Source organism: Triticum urartu, chromosome 3A (genome assembly GCF_056163025.1).
Source record: "Triticum urartu cultivar PI428250 chromosome 3A, HENAU_Tu73, whole genome shotgun sequence".
Lineage (NCBI taxonomy): Eukaryota > Viridiplantae > Streptophyta > Magnoliopsida > Poales > Poaceae > Triticum > Triticum urartu.
In genome coordinates, this window is record NC_141875.1 from 561034247 (window position 1) to 561046813 (window position 12567).

The 12567-nt window shown below is 49.5% G+C and overlaps 1 pseudogene; it reads right to left on the bottom strand.

Moving 5' to 3' along the window:
- Positions 1–775: 775 nt before the first annotated feature.
- LOC147980522 (uncharacterized) lies at positions 776–1723 on the bottom strand (annotated as a pseudogene).
- Positions 1724–12567: the final 10844 nt, after the last annotated feature.

Genomic DNA, 12567 nt, shown 5'->3' on the forward strand with positions numbered 1-12567 from the left:
ATGGCGACTCACGGTGGCTATGTCCTCGCCACCGTCGCCGATCGCCTCCTACTTTCTCTCAAAATGGTTGCTATCTCCTCGCCGAACGCCTCCGATCAAATCCAACCGCCGCCGCCCCTGTTCGTCGTTTCAATCAGCGTACGTCCAACCTAAGAGGATGTACTGCGAGATGTATTCTTCTCAAAGTAAGGGGCCGCATTGCAAAAAACTGATTTGGCCCGCGTCGGCCTGTGCTGCCGTGGCTGGACGCGTAGATGATACGTACGTGGGACCCGCCTGAGGACCGTCGATGGACCATATTGGCAAGTTTCAGGACTGTTTTAGACCAAACCAACGGCTACAAGGACCGCATGTCCAATTCACTCAAGCGTCCACGATGTTATTGTTACCGCGACCACGTCACTGTTAGCGGTCTGCAGCGGTGTCAAACTGGGGAGGCCATACCTAGGTCTATTTGGTTCATGACTAACTTTATCGCAATTAATTTTAGATAAAATGTTAGAGCAACTCCAACGGACCAACCCAAACGGACGGCACTTTTGTCCGCTTTTTGTCCGTTTGGGTCGGCCCGGCGGACACAAACGTCCGGCGCTGTGTTTGGATTGGCGCGAGCGCCCAATGCTGGCCCGAGCCATTTCGTCGGCGCACCAAAAAAAATTGCAAGCATTTTGAAAATAAATACACGTATTTAATTAAACATAAAAGCCGGCCACAAAGACCGGCGAAAGTCCACATTACATTAATTAAAACACTAAAAACTAGACGACGCGCTGCCCTAGGCGTCCTCGGCGGCGGCGGCGTCTGCGTCGGGACCGGTGAGGTCGATCAACGTCGGCGCAGGGCCGGCCCAAGGGAACGCCGTGTTCCAGACGACGGTGATGTCGGGCTTTGCCGCCGCTGCCTGGGCCTGGCGCGCCTTCTCTTCGGCCTCGTGCTCGAGCATCTGCAGGCGCTCACCCTCCCGGCGCTCCTCGGCCAGCCGAACGCGGCGCCAGTGGTCGAGGTAGGCCACCTCCTGCTACTCCGTCGCCCCGAGCCAGATCGGCGGAGCGCTGACCCACTCGCGCACTACTCCGGTCCAGGAGTAGCGCTCGAGGTAGGCCGGCTCCTCCGGCTCGGCTTTGGGCGGGGACGGCGGGGCCACTGGCGGCACGACGCAGTCACCCGCCGCGGAGAGGGCCATGGCCTCCGCCATGGCAGCCTCGAAAGCCGCCTCGTCCGCCTCCCTCCACCGCTCCTCCTCCTCGCTCTCCTTGATGGCCGCCTGGTAGGCGGCCTCGGCCTTCTGGTCCTCGTCGCGGACGACGAGCGCGGGCGGCGGCAGGCTGTGGTCGACACCGCGGACGCCGCGCCGCCTCGCCTCCTCGTGCTCGAAGGCGAACCATCGAGCCCAGTTGGGCGAGTCGACGGCGAAGTGCGGGTCGGCGCGCTGCTCCGACGTCAACAACGCCTGCCAGCGTCGCACCTCCTCCGCATGGGCCCTCGCCGACCGCGGCGCCGCCGGCACTGGGATCCTCTCCGGATCCAAATGCCAGTCATGCGGCAGCGTCACGTCCGGGTACGGCAGAGGCACGTGGTGGTGCCAGTGCCACTCGACCTGGTGCAACGGCACGTTGATGCGCTGCCTCTGCCGGGGAGCGCGCGCCAGGGCGGGGAGGAAGGGGGAATGACGGGTGGGGGCTTTGCCCTTGCGGCTACTGCCGATGCCGGAGAAGAAACCCATGCTGGCGGTGGCTAGGGTTGTCGCCGGCGTGGGGGCAGGGGTGGCCAGATGGGGACGGAGGGCGAGTGGTAGTGGATGAGGACGGCCCCGCTGCACGCCCGGCTTAAAAAAGGACGATCGCCGTCGCTGACGCGTGGGCCAAGGTGGGCGGTCGTCATAAATTATGTTGACCGTTGTAGTTGGACGGCCGCCAGGTGGGGACGCGGCGGACGGCGAGGAGACGCGCGGCGCAATTTTGGGCCGGAAATGGGTCGGCGTGGACGCCGGGCGAACACGATTTGAGTTTGGGTTGGCGCGTTGGGCCGCCACTTTTGTCCGCGCCGATTCAAACGGACGCAGGCGGACGAAATGGTTCGCCCCATTGAAGTTGCTCTTACTGCCGCAAAAAATGTGGATTATAAAATGGCCACCACAAATGTGTAGCAAGATGACAAAAAATTAAGCCTATGACATGTGAACCATGCCAGAACGAATAAACTTAACTCTCAAACGAATTAGATCCCACATGGAAACCTCTCTCTTCTTCTTCTTCTTCTTCTTCTTCCTCTTCCTTCTTCATTCTTGTTTCTTCTTCCTTTCACCAAGGCCAACTAGGACTTGTCGGCATTAGATAACTTTCATGAGCTAGCTAGTATCTAGGATAGATACTACGCAGAAGTAATTCGAACAAGTTTCACCGTGAGCAAGCGCGCGACAAAGTAGTTGAAACTAGTCCTCACGGTCCCTGACTTGGGTGCTTCCTCGTGTGAATGGGTTATTCTCCTCATCCTTCCTCTAGTTGTACAATGGCATAATTCGGAACATAAGGATTCATCGGAAACAACGATGGTGACCGGCGACCACTCTTCCTTTACATTTCTTTTCGTGTGCATTGAACTTTTCATGTGTAATAGTCCTTCGCGTGTGCTGCAACTTTCCTTGTGGCTGGGGGCCATGGGAGGAGCGTTGCCCAACTATGAACGATGAGGGGGAGCGCCGCCATGTTCGGAGACGGCGGAAAAGATGAAAAAAAATTAAGGCAAAAAGATCGCTAAGAATTTGGCAAGCGGAGGTCAGCAGGGCTGCGAGTTTGTTGGATGGCATGCTAGGTGGCCACCAGAGGCAAGGAACATGGCGAGGTGATCCGGCGGCGCGAGGCGAAGGCCAAAATTATCCTGAGAAGTGGCCGTGACTAAGTAAATATGAGGGACGGGCAACACGAGGAATACATTTTTTGAGGAGTTAAAGCATACATGGGATCAGATAGGTCTGGTTTAACTCCTTAAAACAAAAATTTCAAAGAGTTCACCTGTTTTAAGGGATCGTCTAGAGATGCTCTTAGCCGCATAGTTAGAGCAACTCCAACAAAGTCGTCATATGGTCCTGGCATCGTAATCAAAATGATGATTTCAGTAAAAAAAAATGCCGCTCTAATAGTCATTGTTTGACCTTAGATAGTCATAATTTATGGAGGATGCTCTAAATCAAGTCGGCATGCCTTCATATTTGGAGGTTGTGGGCATGGATTGGGAGGGTGTTGCACCCGCCAACCTGTGACGCCCGGGTAGTTAAGGTACAGTAAACCTCTATTAATGATGCCACGTCACGATGGTTACTGTTGCTAATCTCGCGTTAGTTCAAAACGAATCAAATTCAAATTTGAGATTAATGGCAAACATCAAAAGTTTTCAAACGTAAAACTAAAATGTTCGGTTTGCGGAAAATAATCCATAAATTATTTTGGTGAAGTAACCACACTTTTAGAAATTGTTTAAATATTTTGAGATAAATAAAACGGTAGCAGGAACAGATAATTCAATGCCCTATTCAATTAATGAAATATTAAACTAATTTATTTAATTGCCCGAACTAATGGGGCAGTGACATATTTATGAAACTAAATTAGGAACTAGTTTGATATTTTATCTAAACTATAGCAATGTGAAACTAAAATAAATCAGAGAGAAAATAAACAAAGGAACATAAAAACAAAAATAAAAGAAACCACCCACATCCCTGGCCCAACTGGACCACCGGCCCAGGTGCACCCCTCCTCTCCTCCCCTGTTCACGAACCACCCCGTGGCCATGGCCGATGCCTGCCACGGCACCGGTCGTCGCCGTGGCGGCCATCCGCCGGCACCCCCACTCCTATAAGGCCTCGCCCCGGGCCAAACCCTAGCTCTCTTCCCTCACTCCCCCCCTCCTCAATGGATCTGGGCGCCCCTCGCCCCTCTGCGTTCCGCTCGTTGCCCCCGAGGCCACCTCGTCGCCATTGCCGCGGTCAACCGCCTCTTCTCGCCGTCTCTTCCCGCCCAGGAGCTCCGCCGGACTCCTCCACGTCATCCCCGCCCTCAACTTCAAGCCGGGGCGCTGCCAAGCTCGACATCATCTTCAAGCTCTGCCCCGAGCTCGCCGCCTTCGATTCGGTCGTCTCCGACAGCCGCCGGCCTCCCCGACCCCTCGAGCTCGCATGCGTCCTCCATTGTGAGGCCCTCCTCCCGTTCCCCTTGTTTCTTTCCTTGGAATCGGCGCCGTAGACCCGCCCCCACCTGAGTTCGCCATGGCCAGACCCTGCCGTAGCCACACCGGGCGCGCTCCCAGCGCCTCTGCCCGCCTGAGGCCGGCGCCCTCGCGCGTGCGCGTACGCCCGAGGCCGCACCCCCCTGCATACTGCTGCTCTGCTTCTTGTTGCTGCTGCTCTACTTGTGCCCGCTGCTACTGCTCTGTTGCTGACGCTACTATGGCGCTGCCATTGCTATTTGCTGCGCCCGCCTGGCCACGCCGACCGGCCGCGCCCTGCTTCCTTCGCCGCACGCCCTCCAGGTCGTGCGTCACCGCGCCCGGCGTTGGCCGCCAGCCCACGCCGCCCGCTCGCCGGTAGCACCCTCGCCCCGACTGGCCGCTGCTTGCTACTGATGCATGCTGCTGCGCTGCTTTTTTTACTGCTCCTGCTATTTCTAGCCGCCGCTGCTCTTGCCTAGTGCTTGCTACTGTAGATGCTACTAGCTAGCTTTCTTATTTTTACAAGGACTAACCCTCTATACTGTCTCTAAATGGTGGTTAACCAACTACTAACATGAGCAAAAATAGTATGAGTAGAAAGTTTGCATGACGAACTCCATTTTATCCCATTGGACCAAATCTCTTCGATGCCTGGATTAAATCATATAAAAATCGCAAAATGCTATGTTCAGATAATAGAATCAACTCCTAGCTACGTGATGTGTGTGTGCGGGAGCCGTGTGTGGCCGGTCATGCTAGTTAGGAGTAGTTTAATTAGTAGGAGTACTAGTTAATTAGTCTAATAGTAGATGACATGTGGATCCCCGCTTCTAAATTAACTAGTTAAATAAACCTATTAAAATACTAGTCAATGACAGGTGGACCCCCTCTAATTATCCACTTAAAAGAAAATGTTGAATATGTGTCAATGACGCTTGGGCCCGATCTGCAGTTTTGACCAGTCAACAGTCAAACAATTGACTGTTGACTTGACTGTTGACTAAGTCAACTGGACCCCTTGGTCCCACCTGTCATCCACTGTGGCTAGCCCATGATGGGTATAGAAAGTATATCCTGTTTTTATTTTCGAATTATAATAAATTCAGAATTAAAAAATCATTTAAAGCTTTAAAAATTAAAATAAATAAATCGTACCTCGGATGAAAATACTTTATACATGAAAGTTGCTCAGAACGACGAGACGAATTTGAATACGCAGCCCATTTATCCGCCACGCATCCCTAGCATAGCGAACACGTAACTTTTCCCCTCCGGCTCCTCTGCCCGAAAACGCAAAACACCGGGGATACTTTCCCGGATGTTTTCCCCCTTCATCGGTACCACCTCGTACCGCGCTAGAGCACACCTAGCACCACGCTTTGTCATGTCATGCATCGTCATGCATTTGTTTGCATTATATTTATTGTTCCTTCCCCTCTTCTCTCGCTAGACACCGAGACCGACGCCGCTGCTACCCAGTACGACTACGGTGTTGACGACCCCTCTCTCTTGCCAGAGCAACCAGGCAAGCCCCCCCTTTGATCACCAGATATCGCCTATTCTTCTCTATACTGCTTGCATTAGAGTAGTGTAGCATGTTACTGCTTTCCGTTATTCCTATCCTGATGCATAGCCTGTCCTTGCTACTACTGTTGTTACCATTACCTGCTATCCTACTGCTTAGTATAGGATGCTAGTGTTCCATCAGTGGCCCTACACTCTTGTCCGTCTGCCATGCTATACTACTGGGCCGTGATCACTTCGGGAGGTGATCACGGGCATATACTATATACTCTACATTGATACATTACCTGTGATACTGTTCGGACATGGGGGCTGAAGGGGCAGGTGGCTCCATCCCGGTAGAGGTGGGCCTGGGTTCCCGACGGCCCCCGACTGTTACTTTGTGGCGGAGCGACAGGGCAGGTTCAGACCACCTAGGAGAGAGGTGGGCCTGGCCCTGTTCGGCGTTCGCGGATACTTAACACGCTTAACGAGATCTGGGTATTTGATCTGAGTCTGGCCATTTGGTCTATACGCACTAACCATCTACGTGGGAGTAGTTATGGGTATCCCGGCGTCGTGGTATCAGCCGAAGCCTTCTTGACGTCAGCGACGGAGCGGCGCGCGCTGGATTGGACTGGAACGCCACTAGGCTAGGTCTGCTTCCGGCCGCCCACGCAACGTGCAGGTGTGCTAAGGGCGATGGGCCCAGACCCCTGTGCGCTTAGGTTTAGACCGGCGTGCTGACCTCTCTGTTGTGCCTAGGTGGGGCTGCGACGTGTTGATCTTCCGAGGCCGGGCATGACCCAGGAAAGTGTGTCCGGCCAAATGGGATCGAGCGTGTTGGGGTATGTGGTGCACCCCTGTAGGGAAGTTAATCTATTCGAATAGCTGTGATCTTCGGTAATAGGACGACTTGGAGTTGTACCTTGACCTTATGACAACTAGAACTGGATACTTAATAAAACACACCCTTCCAAGTGCCAGATACAACCGGTGATCGCTCTCTCACAGGGTGACGAGGGGAGGATCATCGGTTAGGATTAAGCTATACGATGCTACTTGGAGGTCTTCAGTCTACTCTCTTCTATATGCTGCAAGACGGAGGCTGCAAGAAGCGTAGTCTTCGATAAGACTAGATATCCCCCTCTTATTCTGGCTTTCTGCAGTTCAGTCCATTGATATGGCCCTTTACACATATATCCATGCATATGTAGTGTAGTTCCTTGCTTGTGAGTACTTGGATGAGTACTCACGGTTGCTTTCTCCTTCTTTTTCCTCTATCCCTTCTACCTGGTTGTCGCAACCAGATGTTGGAGACCAGGAGCCAGACGCCACCGTCGTCGACGACTCCTACTACACCGGAGGAGCCTACTACTACGTGCTGCCCGCTGAGGACGACTAGGAGTAGTTTAGGAGGATCCCAGGCAGGAGGCCTGCGCCTCTTTCGATCTGTATCCCAGTTTGTGCTAGCCTTCTTAAGGCAAACTTGTTTAACTTATGTCTGTACTCAGATATTGTTGCTTCCGCTGACTCGTCTATGATCGAGCTCTTGTATTCGAGCCCTCGAGGCCCCTAGCTTGTAATATGATGCTTGTATGACTTATTTTATTTGTAGAGTTGTGTTGTGATATCTTCCCGTGAGTCCCTGATCTTGATCGTACACGTTTGCGTGTATGATTAGTGTACGATTAAATCGGGGGTGTCACAAGTTGGTATCAGAGCCGACTGCCTGTAGGAATCCCCTTTCCAAGTCCTTGGCCGAAGTTGAGTCTAGTCATTGCAAAACCTTTACTAACATGGCTGTGTGGCCTATGGGCCCACGTTGCCATTGGGTGGTATTAGGATCTTTTACTCCTCGATCTTTACTCCGGGATTCTGAACTCTCTTCTATTCGGGTTAAACGATTTTTACTAAAATCTAACTTTAGGTTTTCGAAATTACTTTCTCCCGGAGAGCCCCTTCAGTCCAGATGATCGCCGGCTGCACCAGAAGATTTCGAAGATACTCTCCGATATTCTCTCGAGACCTTGTGCCTGTTGCTTTTGCAATTCCCTTCCACCGAAATATCCGTATGGATAAATACTTACACCTGTCGTGCTTACTTTTATTCCCAGTCGATCTTGTTATTATAAGATACCCCGAGAATACTTTGTACCTACTGCCTTGTAGTTCTTTGCCACATGCATACCACTACGGATAATTACTCGCATTTATCGAGTATCCGCTCATCCCCAGATATTCATGCAGTTCACAACATTCTTCGAAATACCATTCGGTCTTCCGAAAATCCTGAGCAACCTATTGCTCCTGAAATTTTTGCTTGCTTGCATTATGGTTAATCCCATAAGTCTCATAATCTTAATGGCATCCCTTGTCATTATCATTTTGAGTCTGTTGATTCAATATGTGTGTGAATGCACGCAATCATCAGTTGATCATTATGAATTACCTCCCGGCTCAGACGTCTTTCAAACATGAGCTGGTTCTTGGCCAATCAGATTGCCATCGATCTTACCCCTAAGTCTAGTTGACTTATCCATCCTTGATCAGAGCTTTTGCTCCTGATCCCTTGAATTGAAAATCATAATTACTATGCTATTTAGATGTTGAATTATTCGAATGTTCTATAAGTCGATGCATTTGCATTCTTTCTTCCTCTGATTGGGTATTGATACTCACATCAGCTCCATTGTGGATCGCCATATCCACTGTTGGATTATTATCCGACAGAGTCCTTCATAATTAATCACCTTGTGAGTTCTTTCTCCGATACATAATGCCTTTGGTAAATTGTATCCTCTCCTTTTGCCAACCATGCTCTGCTTTCGAGCTGGTGATATCTACTCTTGAAGATTGTGTTATATTTTTCCACGATACCCTAACGGGTTGATCCGATGCCTTCCTTTATATGTGTGAACTCGGAAGTTTTCACGAGTCATACTCATCTGGTATTTCACCAGGTAAAACTTTCAACACTAAGGCCTTTATCAAAGCGAAAAGTGAATGGAAGGTTATATATTGAAGAAGTGGGAGTCGACCTTGAACTTTGTGTTCATGCCCATGGACACGATGTAGATCTTATCATTAAAGCTTTTCTTAAATTAATTATTCCCTTGGTATAAGTTCATCTTATCTCTGGGATCAGGCCTTTTGCAATCATGGTTCTGACCATGTTCTCCTTTAAATAACATTTCTCGTGCAAGTTTAAGCATTTGTCTTCTGCAGAGCAATACCCTAGTCCAATCTCTACTTTGATCTGTCGTCGAGCATTACCCCCTAGTATCTCGAGATTATCATGGAACTGCATAACCTCTTATGAGTTCGTCATCAGGTATTACATTCTCACGGACTCCAATTTTTCACGGGCCTTGAGTTATGAAACACTCAAGGACACCGATAACGGAATCGAGTCTGCACTGCGATTCAACGAGGATTAGAGATCTTCATCGCTTACAAGTTTAATACTCCATGTCTGCCCTAGCCTGAACGGATACATCATTATCGTGCTAATTTTAATCATCAGCATTCTGAGCTCTTCAAGGGTATCAACTGAATTCATGATGAGAAATACCATCCTTGCCCCCGATGATTTGTGTTATCATCGGCCACTTTATTGCCTTCCCTCCAACACAAACTTGTTCATGTTTTGTGTTATACCTTGAGATCCTTGCTATCCAGCATTTGTTCTCCTTTACCTTGGAGTATTGCCATCTTTTATGTCAAGGATGTTGTGAGGATTGCTCCTCCTCTTAAGAATTCTTGGTATAGTGATACTTCTCATCATCACTATTCTTTCTTGGTCCTCGCGTTGATTCCAACCGGGGTACCAACAAGTGAACGGTGCTGTTTGGATTCTGCCTTTTTAGCAACCCTATTGCTTTGAATAATGGTCGGCCGTTCGTTCTTAGACTATTGATTATTGAATCACCATTCTGACATTGGTCATGCAACCCAACCCATATTTTGGGCGCACCTTTCAACCAATGTTTAAATGTATATGTTTTCCGTGAGCATACTCCCTTATATCATTTGATCTGACAAATGTTATCTCCTTGTTCACTTAATTGTGGAAATCCATCTTTTGGAAAGCTCGATGAATTGCCGTTGAGTTCACCAGACACCTCCTTGTCCTCTCCTTGGATTAATGATGAACTCTTGTTAACGAAAATCACTTCATAGTTCATTTCCTGAGAATCTTACAATGTCGTCTCGTCAAATTGTTTTGCACCTTTCCTTCTCAAACATTCTGAGTCTGAGTTATCCTGACACCAATCAGATCTGAATCTCGGTCAGATATGATGATTGGAACATATTTCCAAGAGTTATAACAATGGTCTTTATGTGACCCAGTAAGGTGTTTTCATGCCTAGCACACCTGGCCGAAGGCCCTATTGTTATAGTTTCCTTTTATGCGAGGTTATCCATTCTTCCATGAGGAAATTGTAAGACTTATTCTACAAGTTGTTCCTGATGAATCCTTCGTTTATCCAAAGTCTGACCTTTGCTTGAATACCATGTCAATGCTATCTCGAAGCATGTCTATGGTACTCCGATTTTCAGCAAGAACATTTTTAGCCCAATGCTGAATGCTTCTTGCTCAATTATCCAAACACCATTGTTTGGGTAATGTCATGAAATTGCTCTCCCTTTATCTAAATGATTTTCTACTTTATATCCTGTCTTGGATATCATCCTCTGCTTGACTTTAGGAAGGGTATACCCCTGATATATGTGTTTAAAAACATTTTCCTTTCCATTGTTTTGTTCAAACTTTCTTATAATCTACTTAACTGAGCCGTGGTAATTCCCTGCTTAGGTAAGCACCTCGTGGTACAACTCTGCCAGTAAGACCCTATTACTTAATTGATAACATTTCGGTAGCCACCGATGGACGAGAACTTTGCCTAATGGCCCGCCTCGTTCAACGAGCAGGAAAATGGTTCTCTTCGTCCCTCGTCCTTGGTATCGACATTGTTGCCAACATAACTGATAGGCTACCCTCTGACATGTCTTGCTATCATGACCGTGCAAGATATCAACGATTTTCCTACTTTGAACCACATGGTGGGCCCATAACTCACAGTTCCACAGGATCGAAACCTAACTCTCCTGTACATCCCTGTTTCGAAGATATCCCTTACGCTTCATTTCGTATGTAATTTGCGAGCCACATTCCTAGTGATCACTTCTGGTATCGGACACAATACTTATTCCCGTTGCTTTGAACCCCTTTTACACTCTGATTCAGGCAATGAACGATTGCCTATCCGCTCGAAACTTCTTATTGCACCGTCTTACTTTGCTCTCGATGTGTTTCATTTGTTCAACTCGAGAGGTAGTCTTATGCTCATTCATGGGTTAACCCCAGATTGTTTCCCTCATAAACATTCTGACGTAGCCAAGTTGCCTCTTACCTATTCGTAAGTACGTTGGAGTTCCGAAGAAAGGATGACGACTTGATCATGGTGAATTAAAGTAGAGAAAATGAAGACATCAACGAAAGGGATCAACCTCTCCGAGAAGAGCAATCAAGACCGAGAAGACTCGATAGAATTTCGTAGCCACGTCTTTCCCTTACTCCCCTCCTAAAAATCTCGGGACGAGATTTCTGGTAGTGGAGGAGAATTGTGACGCCCGGGTAGTTAAGGTACAGTAAACCTCTATTAATGATGCCACGTCACGATGGTTACTGTTGCTAATCTCGCGTTAGTTCAAAACGAATCAAATTCAAATTTGAGATTAATGGCAAACATCAAAAGTTTTCAAACGTAAAACTAAAATGTTCGGTTTGCGGAAAATAATCCATAAATTATTTTGGTGAAGTAACCACACTTTTAGAAATTGTTTAAATATTTTGAGATAAATAAAACGGTAGCAGGAACAGATAATTCAATGCCCTATTCAATTAATGAAATATTAAACTAATTTATTTAATTGCCCGAACTAATGGGGCAGTGACATATTTATGAAACTAAATTAGGAACTAGTTTGGTATTTTATCTAAACTATAGCAATGTGAAACTAAAATAAAACAGAGAGAAAATAAACAAAGGAACATAAAAACAAAAATAAAAGAAACCACCCACCTCCCTGGCCCAACTGGACCACCGGCCCAGGTGCACCCCTCCTCTCCTCCCCTGTTCACGAACCACCCCGTGGCCATGGCCGATGCCTGCCACGGCACCGGTCGTCGCCGTGGCGGCCATCCGCCGGCACCCCCACTCCTATAAGGCCTCGCCCCGGGCCAAACCCTAGCTCTCTTCCCTCACTCCCCCCCTCCTCAATGGATCTGGGCGCCCCTCGCCCCTCTGCGTTCCGCTCGTTGTCCCCGAGGCCACCTCGTCGCCATTGCCGCGGTCAACCGCCTCTTCTCGCCGTCTCTTCCCGCCCAGGAGCTCCGCCGGACTCCTCCACGTCATCCCCGCCCTCAACTTCAAGCCGGGGCGCTGCCAAGCTCGACATCATCTTCAAGCTCTGCCCCGAGCTCGCCGCCTTCGATTCGGTCGTCTCCGACAGCCGCCGGCCTCCCCGACCCCTCGAGCTCACATGCGTCCTCCATTGTGAGGCCCTCCTCCCGTTCCCCTTGTTTCTTCCCTTGGAATCGGCGCCGTAGACCCGCCCCCACCTGAGTTCGCCATGGCCAGACCCTGCCGTAGCCACACCGGGCGCGCTCCCAGCGCCTCTGCCCGCCTGAGGCCGGCGCCCTCGCGCGTGCGCGTACGCCCGAGGCCGCACCCCCCTGCATACTGCTGCTCTGCTTCTTGCTGCTGCTGCTCTACTTGTGCCCGCTGCTACTGCTCTGTTGCTGACGCTACTATGGCGCTGCCATTGCTATTTGCTGCGCCCGCCTGGCCA